This window comes from Aedes albopictus, chromosome 3, assembly GCF_035046485.1.
Source record: "Aedes albopictus strain Foshan chromosome 3, AalbF5, whole genome shotgun sequence".
NCBI lineage: Eukaryota > Metazoa > Arthropoda > Insecta > Diptera > Culicidae > Aedes > Aedes albopictus.
The window spans coordinates 237881513-237897127 of NC_085138.1; the positions used below are offsets into that span (position 1 = coordinate 237881513).

The window sequence follows — 15615 nt, forward strand, 5'->3', positions numbered from 1 at the left end:
AATGAATTCCTGCAGGAATTCTTGGATAAATTGCTGGAAAAATCCTGAAGAAATTCCTGGAGGAATCCGTGTAGGATTTCCTGGACAAATTCCTTGCGGAATTCCTCGAGGAATTCTTGGAAGGGTTCCGGGAGACATTCTTGGGGAACTCAGACAGAAATTCCTAGAGGATTTTTTAGAGGAATTCTGGCAGACATTCCTAGAGGATTTTTCCTAGAAGAAATTTCAGGAGGAATTCCTGAAGGTAATTTTGGAAGAATTCCTGGAGTATTTTCTGGAGGAATTCCTGGAGGAATTATTTTAGGAATTTCTGGAGAAATATATGAGACTTCCTGGAGGAATTTCTGAATGAATTATTGGAAGATTTTTTGGGGGAATTTCTGGAGGAACTCATGCACGAATCTTTGGAGAAATCCTGGAGTAATCTCTGTAGATTGCAACAAGGATTTCGATCAAAATGTTCTATCTAGCAATTCTGACATTCTCCAATTCTAGCATCACTAATGGTCCAGGATCAAAATTCTTTCACAACAACAATATTTTTTAATTATAATTGATAATTTCCTCGATATTCTCCATTGTATTCGATATGTTTATAAAATTTCATAAGAGTCGAGATAATGACTTTATATTAAAGTTTCGCATTGCCTTGAAATCATCACCATCCGAAGCCTTCTCCAGAATCCCAATATGAAGAACTTGGCGATGTTAGCACCACAACATGTTGAAACCCCTACTTGGGAATTCATATTGCGTGTAACACCATAATTCTATTTTGCACCATGATCATACATATGTTGCACCATTATTATAGTGCCCCCCCTAAGCAAGAACCCTGCGCACGCTAGTGCCATCGACACCGCCGTCAAATATTGGGTGTACACACAAAACCATCCATTTCATGATGGCGCCACCGATTCTACGGATCATTCACCTCGAATGAACGATAATTTCACGATGATTTTATCAAGCAAAGCTTTCAAGAAGCAGACTATATCACTAATTTATCATCGTTAGCCCAGTCACTGGGTTTGTTATGAACATCGCATCAAAAACTGTATACCGTCAATGGGGGTGACAATGGGTCTGGGGGGTGAGATTGGGTCAAAACGGAGAAACATAAAATCGGAAATAGCTCATCAACTATCGCTAATTTATATTGATAACTTTATATTATTCCAAAGAGAAGATGTTTTTACACGTCATGATGCAGAATAAGATGTTTAGCAATAATTGTTTCTTTGTTTAATTTGTGGCTAAACTTATATGGTGAAACTACTAGTAAATCACTCTGAAAAAAATTTCTCCTTCGTAATGTTTCACACAAGTACCCAACCATAAATTTTCTTAAAAGTGGTTAGCTGTAGGTATTACCTGGTTGATGCAACGAAAAAAGTGGACTGTCAATGCACTTTTTATTCGAAAATTCAATATCTTCGACCCTATGTCTAAATATTAAGAATGGGGGTGAGATTGGGTCAAGCAAGTTATCGAATGCACACAACCTTAACTAAAAATTCAACTTGTTATCCAGTCCCCATTTGACGTTAGAGTGGTGCCATGTTTACTGTATCTTCATAAAAGCACGATTTCTTCGAAAATATGTCGAGGGAGTGTCAAGCGAGTGTGTTCATACGTTTAGTGCCTAAAATCATTTATAACTATAAACCCACGCGTTTCTACAGCGTTTCCTCTGATCATCAGCTAATTTTTAGTGCACTGCAATATCGTAAGCTCACAAAATAGACTTGATAGCGGTTTTCTTCTCCACTCATTTTTTTTTTAATTTTAAGGAAATATCGTGAATCGTGATACTACCAGATGGTAGTGGCCTCCAGGAAATACCGGGGCCATACAACCGGTAACATGATAAAATTTCGGAAGACGAACGAACGTCGAAAAATATCATGTTTATTTTCAATAAATCTTTCAATGCGCCTCTCCCTCATTGTAATACCCCCTCCTCTTATGGAGGTTTTAACTTTAAATGAGGATGATTATGGTGGCTAAAAATGGCGATACAACATACAAACTTTATTTTATCAAATTTCAACCATTTTTCGATTGTTTTAGCCCTTTTAGGTGGATTAATCATGTTTTAAAATTACCTAAGGTTTCATTTTTCATGGTTACATTGTATTTTAAGTAGGTTTACTAGATATGATCAATAAAATTAACTTGTATTCTTAGATAGGCGACTTCGATTACTTTGACCCATTCTCACCCCCTCTAAGGGGTGAGATTGGGTCAATTTTAAATCATTTGTAGTTTAGTAGACAATTCATATAATGTGATACTTTCTTGCTAAACTATCATTACCATTGAGAAGAGTATACATACCAAATAAAAAGTTATTCTGACTTCAACTGCATTTGTTATTTAACAAACAATTTTTGAGTATCCTTTTTTGACCCATTCTCACCCCCAACGACGGTAACTATGGTCTATGGATGTATCGACTCACGTTGTTTGCCATTTTCATAACTGCCGCCGCACGGAGCTTGTCAGTCATTTTGAAACCTATCGACAAATCTATGTTGGATGGTGTCATTTGCACGCCAGTGATTGACGTTTGAACGCAAGTCCATGCTTAAATTCGGTGTATTTGGCCAAATACCGTCGTGCGGGGTGTCATTGTGCCAAAGTGGAGTGACATTGGGCCACTATTCCACACGTTTAGATTACGAAGGGAATGCATATTGTGTGCTTAGCTACTAGACTTCGCCCCCAAAACGACGATTCAACCGCTTGGGAGTGTTGTCGTCGTCGTAATGATGCGTCGTGAAAGCAATGTCAAATTCGTTCGGGGTTTCAAAACATTGGAAAAAAAACATTATTTTTACAGTCAGATTGAGATTTACGAGTAAATGAGTGTGATCCGAAGGTATAACTGTTTATTCTGAGCATTTTACGGCAGTGAAAACTAATTAGAAGTACGATATTTCTGGGTCTGAAAATCGTTCAGGCGAAGTGGATAGCAAATCTAACCTAGAATATCCTACAATTCTAACCTCAGCTTCTCACTTGCACAAGCCGGATCACATTTTTCACGGAAATGGTGTAACAAAATGTAAAACTAATGTACGTGCGATCGAGGGAATTGAAAGTTCTACCATTCCCACTTAAAAAAATTGTCGGATGTGGGTTGTAAGAAGGAAAAATAAAATAATTCCCCCAACAGATTATGCTGATAGGTATGTAAAAAAGGAAAACATCATCAGTTCGGTAGTTGCGCTACCGAAACAAAGATGGGTAACAGTATATTTTGTTTTGCCCTTGAAAGCCAATACATAATGGATCACTAAAATAACTAAAACGGCCGCTATGAAATGAACAGATACCGCCACCGTAGCCTTGTGTGTTTGACGTAACTCGACTGCTGTCACAGTGTTACCGTCCATATATGGTGGCGCTTTTGTTTTGATGCGGCGAGTAGCGAAAAAGTCGGCTTCAATTATCCATTCTAAGATACTTTGCATCCACCGTTGGATTCTCTGACTTATATTGAATCCGTGGGATCGATGGCCCAATGTCACCCCGAACGACGGTACCGAATCACATGCTAATTACTAGCGTTAGCGTTAGCGTTAGCGTTAGCGTTAGCGTAGTTACGGTATACTTCGTAGATTGGATACTAACAACACTCATGTACCATTTGCTAATCTTGCTCGGATTGCTTTTCGGAACAAGGCCGGGGAGTTAACTTTGCTCCAATCTTATGCAAGAATACCAAAAGCACAAATGTCATTATTCCCGGCCACGCCCATCTTTACCGTAACTTGGGATAGGGGAAGGAAATGTTGATGTAGCGCTTATTTAAGAGGCCTCCGACTCAGTGACACTCCCATAAGTACTACGGAGTGGGTGGTTGGGAGATGTATTATGTAGGTCAAGGATTCGCCGGAAAAGCTGGCGATGGACCCACGGCATTGGTTGTTTACTTGGTTAAAATTTAATCTTTTGAAAGCCGACAATCAAAAGAGATTTTTTTTCTATTTATTGTTTAAATAGTTATGTTTCTGCTCAGTGAGAGGTCCAAGCAGAACCATTCCATCCTGGGTCATCGGAACATTACAATAAATGTTTGAAATGCGTCAAAAAAAAAATCGATCCGAAAAAAAAAACGCGAAAACAACGAAAAAAAACATCTCAATTTATAAAAAAAAAAATCACGTAAAACGAGTTAAACGAAAGTAAAATCAAGAGATATTTGTTTCTATTGTATACATAAGTATGTTTCGGCTCAATGCGAGGCACAAGCAGAACCGATCCCTCCAGGGTCATCGGAACTTTGCAATAAATGTTTGAAACACGAGAAAAAAAAATTGGCGACTTGAGAAATAACAAAGTAAAAGAAAAAGAAATAATAAAATAAACAAATATAACAAGATTACGCAAAACAAATAAAAAAAAGTTGGCGATCCGAAAAAACGACACTCGGCTCGAAGAAAAACGACGCGAACAACGTGATCTACCCGCCACCGAATGATATGGCGATCTTGGCCCTTCAAAAAATAAGAAGGATGTTTCGTCGTCCCGACTTCAGGGTTGCCCGCTTGTACATCTGAAATAGAAAATAGTATTAGAGGCTCACAACAGTTACATAATTTTCGAAAATAAATCTCTTTAGACATAGACAAAAATTACCTGAATCCTCCTGAAACAAATGGTTTATTAACAATGAAAAATATAATACAAACAAAAGTAGACCAAATTGTGATCCTGGAATTTTCCTGCATTTAAATTAACAAAGCTAAAAAATTACAAGATCAAAATTTGTTCTGGTAGATCTTACGCCGTAACGCACCATTACAAGGTGATCTACCCACGTTACGGGACGGTACCGAATCACATGCTAATTACTTTACAAAAAGAGGGGTGAATCTCGTTTTGATGAGGAATTTTTATTTACCCTAATATCCGTAGCGATTATTATTATCATTATTCTTTTTCTTTATTATCGAGATTTTCAGCCCTCGGCTGGTTCATCTCGGCCGTAGCGATAAATGCGTTGATTATCAGCCAGACTATACTGAGGGTTCCTGGATTCGATTCCTGGTCTGCCCAGGAACTTTCCGTCACTGAAATTTTCTTGTTTTCCTCTGATACCTATATAGTATTTTCCTGCCTGCTACATGATATCCGCTCCGCATACAAAAATTGTCATAAGCAAAGACAAAGCTCAGTCTTCATGGGTACGTTGGGCCAAGAAGAATGCGAATATCGAATATCTCGTTAGTTGATCGTCTCAACAAAAAAAAATAGTAAAAAACAATGAATATGTTAATATATATGTAACACAAAAGATGAGTTTTTGAAATTGGATTCCAATGGCAATACGGATAAAAACTACTAAAAACAAAGGTACACTGAAATAAATTTTGTTGTGGAAATTACAAATTCCATAGTAAAATTACTAACCGTACCTATGATTCTCAACCGACAACAAAATCTGTTAAGTTCACTGAAATATGATTGAAGTAACAATGCATTGCAATAAATTTGACTAAAAGCGTTGTCGCCTCAACAACAAAACATTGTCATTTTTTCCTGGACACGCATCTTACAACACGGTATGGTCAAAAATTCAATGCCCAGCTGTTAAATTTAGATTATTTTTGGTAATGTTAACAGCACTGCTAGTTAAATTGACTGTGCTTTAGTAGAATTAACAGGAAATAGCTGTCGGTTGATAATCATAGGTACGGTTAGTAATTTTACTATGGAATCGGTAGTTTCTACAACAAAATTTATTTCAGTGTAGCGGTATTGTATTTAATTAATCTAAATCAGATCAAGCATTCCAACAATAATAATGTTGCTCATATCTCGCGTAACTTTCAGCAAAAGTACCTCCCATAAACAACTACTTAATTGCAGCCCTGAACCTAGCAAGGATCTAAGCACGACCTTACCTTGCTGCATCAATTAGAGTAATGCGGGGCAAAAGTTCGCACCTAACAGACTTCACAAAATAACTAATAAACGAAAATAAAACAATATCATTTTTTATCGTTAAACGGGTCCCTATCATGTTGCTTTCAAAACGTAGTACTAGATTTTTTCGCGTTCCTTTTGTAGTTTTAGTAATAATATTTTTAATACAAGTACTCTCATGCGAACTTTTGCCCCATAGTGGGGGCAAAAGTTCGCATTATGCGGGGCAAAAGTTCGCACCTTGTACAGGATAGTTTATTGGTGTGATGTTCATTTATTTCATGTTAATTCATGTTCGTCTTTTCACTCTAGCCATGAAATCTGTTTCCTTCTGTTCTTAGCATTACGGCCCAACTGGAATACGACCTGGTGTTCAGCTTTTGTATAGAATGTGTTTTATGAAGACTTCCACAACTATTAACTAAGAGCTGTCCTTTCCAGCGTTACTGAAGTTGTCAAAATGCATTGTGGGGTAATCATAGAGATATATGTTGCACAAAATACATGAAAAAAAAACAAATATGCAACAAAACTGTTGAACGGGACCGTAATCGTCAGTATGGTGTCAGTACGGGACCATCGACCGTCAGTATGGTGATGAGTTATAGCTGTCAATTTACAAACTAAGCTATTAAAGACCCTGGTGAAGTAGATGAACATAAGAACTTTAGAAACCTACGAAAATACACGACGAGGATAACGAAGAAAATGTATTAAAATGTTTTTTAAGCCATTCTTCATTTCTTGATTTAAATGGGTGAATATAAAGTTTGCTTACAAAGGAACTTCTCACAAAACTAAGTTCAAACCCTCTGCTGGAACGATTTCAGGGTGCATACTACACATATTATACATATATAGTAGTTTCTATACGAAATCATCATTGCTTCAAAGATTCTGTAATTGTATTGATGTACTAGATGCAGAAATCTAGTGCGAACTTTTGCCCCACAGCTACTGCGAACTTTTGCCCCACTGTCGAGGTTTTAACAATGTCCCTTTCTGCAAGAAGCACTAGTAGTTTATTGTTCATTCGAGTGCACCTCTCGGACTACTATGGAATAACGATTCTCCGACATCAAGAGGTTATGAGATTCTTCTTCTTCCGGTTACTACAAATTCTTATTCCAAAAGGTCCGAAAATTCTATCAAAACACCTAGAAACACATTTTTTCGCATAACTCTGCCAAACCATAACGAAATCATTCCAATTTTTATTGACGAGTAACTGACCTGATTATGTATCGAACCCATACAGATTTGTCGGGGTTCTTAACTTGTGCTCAGAAAAAGACCCACTGCGAACTTTTGCCCCGTGCGAACTTTTGCCCCGCATTACTCTACATGCTCGCGATTCATATCGCGTGTGAGATCCTTCGAGTCGACATCAACTGTGCAAATGAACATAAAACCGTGGAAATTACGGTTTTATGGCTTCCGACACGATATCCGATACAATGCAAAATCCAATTGAATCAATTAATTTCGATTCGTACGTTTTTTAGAAGAATTGATATTTGTTAACCATATTTAGTTTCAATATATTGTATTTGACTATAGTTTTTTTTATTCTTAATCACTTAACCTAATTACAACTCTATTGTCCACTAGGGCACTAGCGATTTCAATTGACAGCTGTACTTACTTTTTGTACAGTGCCTAGATGTATATTCTATTCTACTTTATCTAACTGGTTGCCTTTCTGCTGCTTCCTCTTTTCTACTCTATACATGGTAGAAGGATGAGCACAAGGATGATGGATGGCTGTTGTTCCTTTCCAGTCCGATTGGGGGTCCATTATGAGTAGCGGTTCGCCGATGTCAAGGTATCCGGGTCCGTTTGAGCTACGTGGCTCAGAAGAGGGTCAGTGCCAGCCGCTCTCGGGGAAAGAGCAACTGACGAAAAATTGCAAGTGCCGGGGCTGGGAATCAAACCCATGACCATCCGCATATGAAGCGAACGTGTGACCAACTACGCCACGGGCCCCGGCATTTGACTATAGTTAACCCTCGAGCGATCGCGCGGTTGTATTTTGTACAACACGTCGAGAAAATCTCGCTTATAGTACTCAGCATTAGCGTGGCGCTGGGGGTGGTGGCCAACCGTGCCAGCTCCGGAGGGTTAACAATACATTGTATTTCGTTAGGGTTAAGACGCATATTCCTTCGTGCATGTCCCGTTTTTATATTCGCATCTAGCTAGCTAATTACCTTCTGCCACGACGCGTCGTCTCTCAGTCATGTGCAATGCAATTAATAAACCCAAGACCTTCCCAGGTTCTGAAGACCAGATCTCACTGAGTTGCAAGCAACCACTATTTAGAAATCTTTGCCTGTGCGTTTATAAAGCACCACAACTGCAAAGCAGATGATCCTAGGTTTCACGTTCTGTATTACAGAAACGACAGATATCACTCTGAATCTGGCCAATATTTTTCAAGTAATACCTGCTCGGGCAGTGTCCAGTTACTAGGCCAGTGTATGTACATAGAGCTCTCTTGTTGAGCTCTAAGAGCTTTTTTGGTTTTATATGCATTTGGTATTATAAATCGTTTTGATTGATTGAATTTTTTGACATCCATCCAAGGAAGTGTCCATAAGTGATGCTTTTAATATACTGCAGCAGTGGCGTAGCAAGGGGGGGCGGTCCGCACCGGGCCCCCGATTTCAGGGGGCCTCCAAATCAAGGAAGGTTTCTAACACTAATTTGGATTAAGGTCTTGAAACACCGAAAGATTCCTATAAGTTCAACACTTCGCAGAACTGCTGATAGGTATGTGGGGGCCCCTTCGTGATTATCAAGAGTTATTTGGAATGGGGCACACAGATGGCCCCAAAATTACAAGAAATATGTGTTAGAATTAAAATTGAATTTTATGAAATTCAGTATCGATATGGAAGTAAAATTTATAGGCATTGTAAACACGCCCCTGATATCCTAATAGCAGGACCAAACATAGTTGTTGACTTAGGTTAAGGTAGCATTTATGAAAATTAAGATCTGAACACATGTCAGGTCAAAACCATAATAAAAATAGTTTGTCGTTTGTTTTTTTTTCATACGAAAGAAAAATAAGTGCAATCAACGTGTCCAACGATTTCATCAAGGATTTCTTTCCAAGTATTCCTTGAAGGGTTTCTGCGAGAATTCCTTCGGGCAAGGTAAATACTTACCTTGCCTTCGAGAATATACATTACGATTCATCAAGCAGTTACTTCAAAGACTTCTACAAAAAAAAAATCTAAGATTTACTTCAGAACTTTCTTTATGGATTGTTTCAGAAATTCTTCTAAGCATTGATTTCAAGAACACCTCCAAGAATTTCTTCAGCAATTTCTTCAAAAAAATATCAAGGAATCCTTCGAAAATTCCTTCAAGGATTTTTTTACGAATTCCTTCAGGAATACCTTTTTGGGTCCATTTATAAAGTCCTTCAAAGATTATGTCATAAAGTCCTTCAACGAATCCTTCAGATGAACCTTATGAAATTTCTTCAAGTATTCTTTTAGAGAATTCTCCAAGAAGGAATCTTGCAGGAGTTCCTCATGGAAACTACCTTTAAAACCCCCTGAGGGAATTTGTGCAGGAATCCTTTGGGGATGAATGTATTCACTTTTATAGGACTATCTGAAGGAAAACTTTGAGAAATCCCTGAAGGAATCTTTGTAACGAAGCTTGAAAAAATCCTTGGAGAAAAAGAATAAGTCTTCACTGGAGTTTCTTAAAGGATTCCTGAAACGAATCGTGATAGAGTAATTGAAAAAAAATGCCCAAAGAATCTTTGGACGATTTCATACAGAAATTATTGGAAGAATTTCTGAAGAAATCTTTGAAATGCTTGAACAATGCTTCGTAAGAAATCCTTGAAAGGTCTTCAAGAAAAACCATTTGAGACATTACAAAAAGAATTCTTGCTGAAATTTCTAAATACAAATCTTGAAAGAATTCCTAAAGGATTCCTCTGGGAAATTTGCTCAATCGTTTGTTGAAATGTTTAAGAAATTCTTTATGGAATTCTTGGGAATACATATTATTGGAGAAATTCCTTCAGAAACACTTTGAGGAGTTCCCGAAGCAATTGCTGTAGTGACTTTCGAAGCAAATCTTGGAGGAATTAGTAAAGAAGTCCTTGAAGTAATTCCTAGATGAATCATAAAAGATATCTAAGAAAGAGCTCTTGAAGTTCCTCATTTGGAACAAATGCTTGACGAACTCCTTTGAAAAATTTCATAAAAGCTTCGTGAAGAAAATCCGGACGAGATTGGTGTAATGTATCGCTAAGTAAATCTTTAATAGTATCAATAGATGGAAACCTTGGAAGAGTGCCTTAATTATTCATTTTAAAAATTCCAATAAAATTCCTTTGAGGAATTTCAGTGAGAATTCTTGAAAGAATTCTTACATTTTTTATCAGAATTTTTCTTTCGAATTTTTGTTTGGATCTTTTTCAGTCTTTGGAAATCCGGGCAGAAGTTCGTTAGGGAATATCTTTGAAAATTTATTTGGAAACACCTACGGCAGTTACTCTGAAAATTTCCTTCCGAAATTGGTTTAGGAATTCCTTAAGTATTTTTTTTCTGAATCCATCCTTCATTATTTATAAAGAAATTCTTTGGTAATTCTTCTGAAAATTGTCTCGGCTATTTCGTTCGCAATTCCTTTGGTAAAATTATCAAGAGTTTTTTAGGAATTCTGTTACAAGTTTCGAAAATTCGAAAATTCCTACGGCAGTTCTATTGAGAAATTCTTAGGCAATTGCTTCTTTGATCAACTCTCGGCAATGCTTCAGCAATGGCTTTGCGAACTTCTTCACAATGTTTTTTTTTGACAATTCGTTTGAAAAAGTCTCTGATAATAACTTTGAGATTAACTTACTTTGGAAATGCATTCGGCGAATTTCCTGTGAGCTACCCCATGGAAATCTTTCATATTACCTTTGGCGGAGTTTTTTTTTTGGCAAAGCCTTTGGAAATCCTTTTAGTCATTTTTGTTGGGTTTGATCCTAAAATTTCTATAAGATTATTTTTGAGTTTTTCTTGGACAAAAACTATTTCAGCAATTCCTTTGAAATTTGGGAAATTTGGTTCGGAAACTCATTCGTAAATTTCTAGGCAATAATATCCGAAATTGGTTTAGGTTTTTATGTTTGAAAATATCTACGGCATTACTTTCCTTAATTCTTTGGGTAATAGCTTCAGAATTTTTTCAGGCAGACCCTGCTAGATTCCCTTCAGCGATTTCTTTGGAAGTTTCACCGGCAGTCCCTTTGCTTATATAGCTGACAATTATTTATGTAATTCTTTCAATAGTTCCTTTCGAAATTGATTCGGCAGGTACTTTGAAAATCCCTTAGTTAAATCGTAAATTGAGGCGGCAATTTTAGAAAATTTCTCCGTTAACTTAGTGTTTTTTTCTGCTTTCAGTCACAGAAAAAGCGTTAATTTCTCAGAAAATTCCTATGGAAATTTTATTTGATAGTTCCTTGCGGAATTCCATCTATTTTTACTTTTGAGATTATATGAAATACACTCTTGTGAATTAATAAAAAAAAAAGCTTTTAAAATGGAACTGCCGAAGAAAATCTCAAAGACACAAACAATTTCCTAAAAAAAATCACAAAATATGTTTGAATGACTACCAGTAGATTTTTTGTTTTTTTTTTATTTTCCACTGTTCTTGGGAGAATTTCTGTAAGAATTCTTGAAAGAATTCATACATTTTTTTTATTTGAATCAGTTGAATCTTTAGAGAAATCGCAAAATAATTTATTGGATGAAATAATAAAGAAACTTTTGAAAAACTTCTGAAGGAAGTTTGGGATGAATTTCTAAAGGCCTCTTTGAAGGAATTCCTTTAGAATTTTGAATAAATCCAAAGTAGAATTCCTAAAGGAATCCCTGGAAAATAGCCCAAAAGTAAACCTCTGTAGAGCTCTTGGAGAAATTATTGAATAAATCAAACAAGTTAATGCTTTATCCGATTGATGAAACCTTCACAGAGGTTCCTAACAAGGAAAATCCCGTAGGAATTTTTGAAGCGATTCCTGAAAACTTCTCGATGGGCATCCTATACGAAATCTTGAACGTGCTTAAGCACTTAAAAGATGCTTCTAGGCATTCCTAAGAAATCCTTGAAAAAGTTGCAAAACAGTCTTAGGAGGAATCCTTGGAGAAACTTCTGAAGAAATTATTTGAATTTACCTTATCATATCAGGTATCTGTTCCTCTACTATTTAAGCATGTAAGCTCCTATTTTCATCCTACTGAAAACAAAGAAATTCAGCGCTTTTTTTGTATTTTTGATAAAAGTGGGCACGAATGATAACAAAAATTACGTAATTAATCGGTGCGGTAATCGCTTTGTTTTCGAATAGGATGAATTTGAGATTGTAAGATTACTAAGGCAAGTTGACCCTACCAGGAATCCTCAGAGGTTGAATAACGTATTTTCGGAGGAATTTCTGGAGGAATCAATAATAAATCCTGGAGAAATGCTTAACTCAGATGCTGGATGGCAACTTAGAATGCTTTTCAAAAGGTTTTTCGAAAGAATTTCATAGGAGTCTGATCATAAGTCTCAATAAAAAATTTGTAAGAGTTCTTAGAGGAATGCTAGCAAAAATTCCTGAAGGAATTCTTGGGGAAACTCCTAGAGTTGATGGATATTAAAGAATTCGTTTGAAGAAATCCAGAAGGATTTCCTACAGAAGTTCCTCTAAGTATTTATTTTAGAGGAACTTGTTTAGGGAACCTTGGAGGATTTTTTTTTTTAATTATTATCCATGGATTCTTTTGAAATTTCTTGGAGGATTTCTAGGACGAATCTCTTAATAAAACTTCAGAGAAACTCCTTGAAGAAACCTTGCAATTTTGTTTCGAAAAAAAAAGCGTTGCTGTAATTCTTAAAGGAGTCCTTGGAGGAATTTCTAAAGGAGTCCTTGGAAGAAATTTTCAAGAAATCTTCAAAGGAACGCCAACATGAGTTATGAATGCTTGAGAACATGCCAAGATAAATTCTTGGATAAATCAATGGAGAAATGCTTTACTTTCGTGGAAAAAAATCATTTAAGGGATAGTTAGAGCACAGACAAACAGACGTAACACTCTGATAATTCTCATCGTACACCGATTTAACGGTCTTTTTTTCAAAATTTGATTGTTGGCCAACTGTCCAACCGTGGCGCTCGCATAGTTTTTGTTCGAGTTTGACGTTTGCTCACTACCGCCACCTAGTTGGTGGTCGGCCAAACATAGTCCTTTTAGCATTGGGCGAATATGTTTCCGTGACTATGATTTGAATCGAAAAATGTTCGAAATGTTACGTCTGTTTGTCTGTGGTTGGAGGATCTCCTGAAAGAAACTATGGAGGAATGTTTGAAGAAATTCTAGAAGGACTTCTCTTCCTCTGACGGAGTTCCAATGTTATTTTTTGGAAAAATATCTGATTTAAAAAAAAACATTGGAGAATTTTTTGTAGTGATTAATTTTTAGAATTTCTTAATTCTTTGAAATTATAGATAAATTGTTAGATATATTATTGATAGAATCCCTGATGAACTTTCTGAACAAATATCGAGAAATAAGCGATGAAGGTTTTGTAACAATCTTTTGAAGTACTCTGAAGTACTTTTGAAAACATCCTCAGAGACAACACTGTAAGAATACCTAAAAAAAGTGTTTAGAGAAGGTTTCCGGCCATTTGGCCGAATGTCGTTTGGTCGAACGCTATTTGGCCGAATTCCATTTGACCGAATCGTCGTTTGGTCGAAATTGATATGGTCTCTTATTCAGCCAAACGGCATTCAGCCAAATGGCATTCGGCCAAATGACCCGGAACCTTTAGAGAAATATTGAACGACACTCTTGCATCAAGCACTTGAAAGATTCTTGAAGACAATTTTTTTATTCAAGAAAGATTTTGTCAAAGAAAACGGTAAAGCAATCTTTGAAGGAATTCCTAAAGGATTACTTGATGCAATTCCTAAATAATTTGTTAAAAAAAAATCGACATAATTTTTAGAAAAAAATCTTACGCTCATTGATGGAATGTATCTTTGCAGAAATCCCCGAAGAAATTCATGAAGGAATACAGAAAATAATTTTTGACCTTCCGTTAGTCAGCTGGCCACCACTGCCAGCATCACGCTAATGCTGAGTACAAAAGTTAGAAGAATAGATTTATCATTATAAAATTGCATATGTGTTTCATGGGGCCCACAAATTTGGTTCCGCACCGGGCCCCCAAATCCCTAGCTACGCCACTGTACTGCAGAATGGTTCTGAAACACCGTAGGATAGTCTGCCCCTACTCGCATAACAGTCCCATGTTTGCTGGGTTTCCTATTCACATGGGACTGTTGTGCGAATCGGGGCAGAGTGTCCCATCGCCATTGAAATTTGTATTCTAGGGTCGTAGATTCTGACTTTTGAGCCATCTGTATAGAATTTGATTCCCAATCTGCGCGAGTAGTTTCCTGCAACTTGTAGGGAACATCATGGTTCTCCACAGGTTTCATCCAGTCTTTAATCATTTTCATTACTGGCCTATTTTGGAAGTATTGTGAAACGCTCAGGTGACCTACAGCTACAAGATCACCTGGCAGAAACTTTTCAACTCGTCTAAATCTCAGCAATTCCTTTTCTGCTTCTAAATGCACGTACTCGTACAAAGGTAGCAGATTGAGAATCGAATCTAAAGCTTTTGATAGAGTGCTGCATTACGGCAATATAGATCCACATTATCATTTTTGGTTTCAAGCCCCACTTTCTGCCAATAGTTTTGGAGCATAACCAAAACGCACTTGTTGCCTTACCGATCACGGACTCAATTTGAACATTCCAGTTCAGTTCAGTTTAGCATCCAGTATCAAACCCAAAATCAAAGTATTTGACCCGATTACTAGGATGAATTTGTATCCCTCCAAGCCGAAAAGCTCTTAGGTTGATCTTCCTTCTCCTACTGAAAGGGACAATTACGACTTATGGCGGGTTGATGCTAAGGCCCTCTTTAATACACCATGAATTTGTATAGTTTAGGGCCCGTTGCATTCTTTCCGAAACAGTTTCGTCATACTTTCCTCTCACTATAATGACTATATCGTCTGTAAAGTCCACAAATTTGAACCCTCTTTCCTTCAAGCTTCTTAGAAGGTCTTCTTCCCTCTTTTTCTTCTTCTTCTTCTTCTTCTTCTTCTTCTTCTTCTTCTTCTTCTTCTTCTTCTTCTTCTTTATGACTCTACGTCCCCACTGGGACTTGGCCTGCCGCGGTTCAACTTAGTATTTTTTGAGTATTTCCACAGTTATTAATTGAAGGGCTTTCTTTGCCTGCCATTGCATGAATTTGTACATTGTGAGCAAGTACAATGGTACACTATGCCCAGAGAGTCCAGAAAAGTTTCCCGACTGGAACGGGAATCGAACCCGCCGTCTCCGGATTGGCGATCCATAGCCCAACCCCTAGGTTAACTGGAGACCCAGTTATGGTACGTAAGATTTCTCAAACCCACTTCCCCCCATAAACCCTTACGTAATTTTTTTTTTATCTGTATTAACGAGATTTTTAGCCCTAGGCTAGTTCATCTCGGGACCCACGCTTTACTTCCCTTCCGAAGGAAGAACTCACATTTTGCGAGTTTGTCGGGAGTGGGATTCGATCCCAGGTCCTCGGCGTGATAGTCAA

General features: G+C 37.2%; 1 protein-coding gene across 3 annotated transcripts in view; it reads left to right on the forward strand.

The window, feature by feature from the left end:
* LOC115264580 (F-box/LRR-repeat protein 16) overlaps nucleotides 1–15615 on the forward strand; it is a 177820-nt gene that overhangs the window by 129664 nt on the left and 32541 nt on the right. The window lies entirely within an intron of this gene.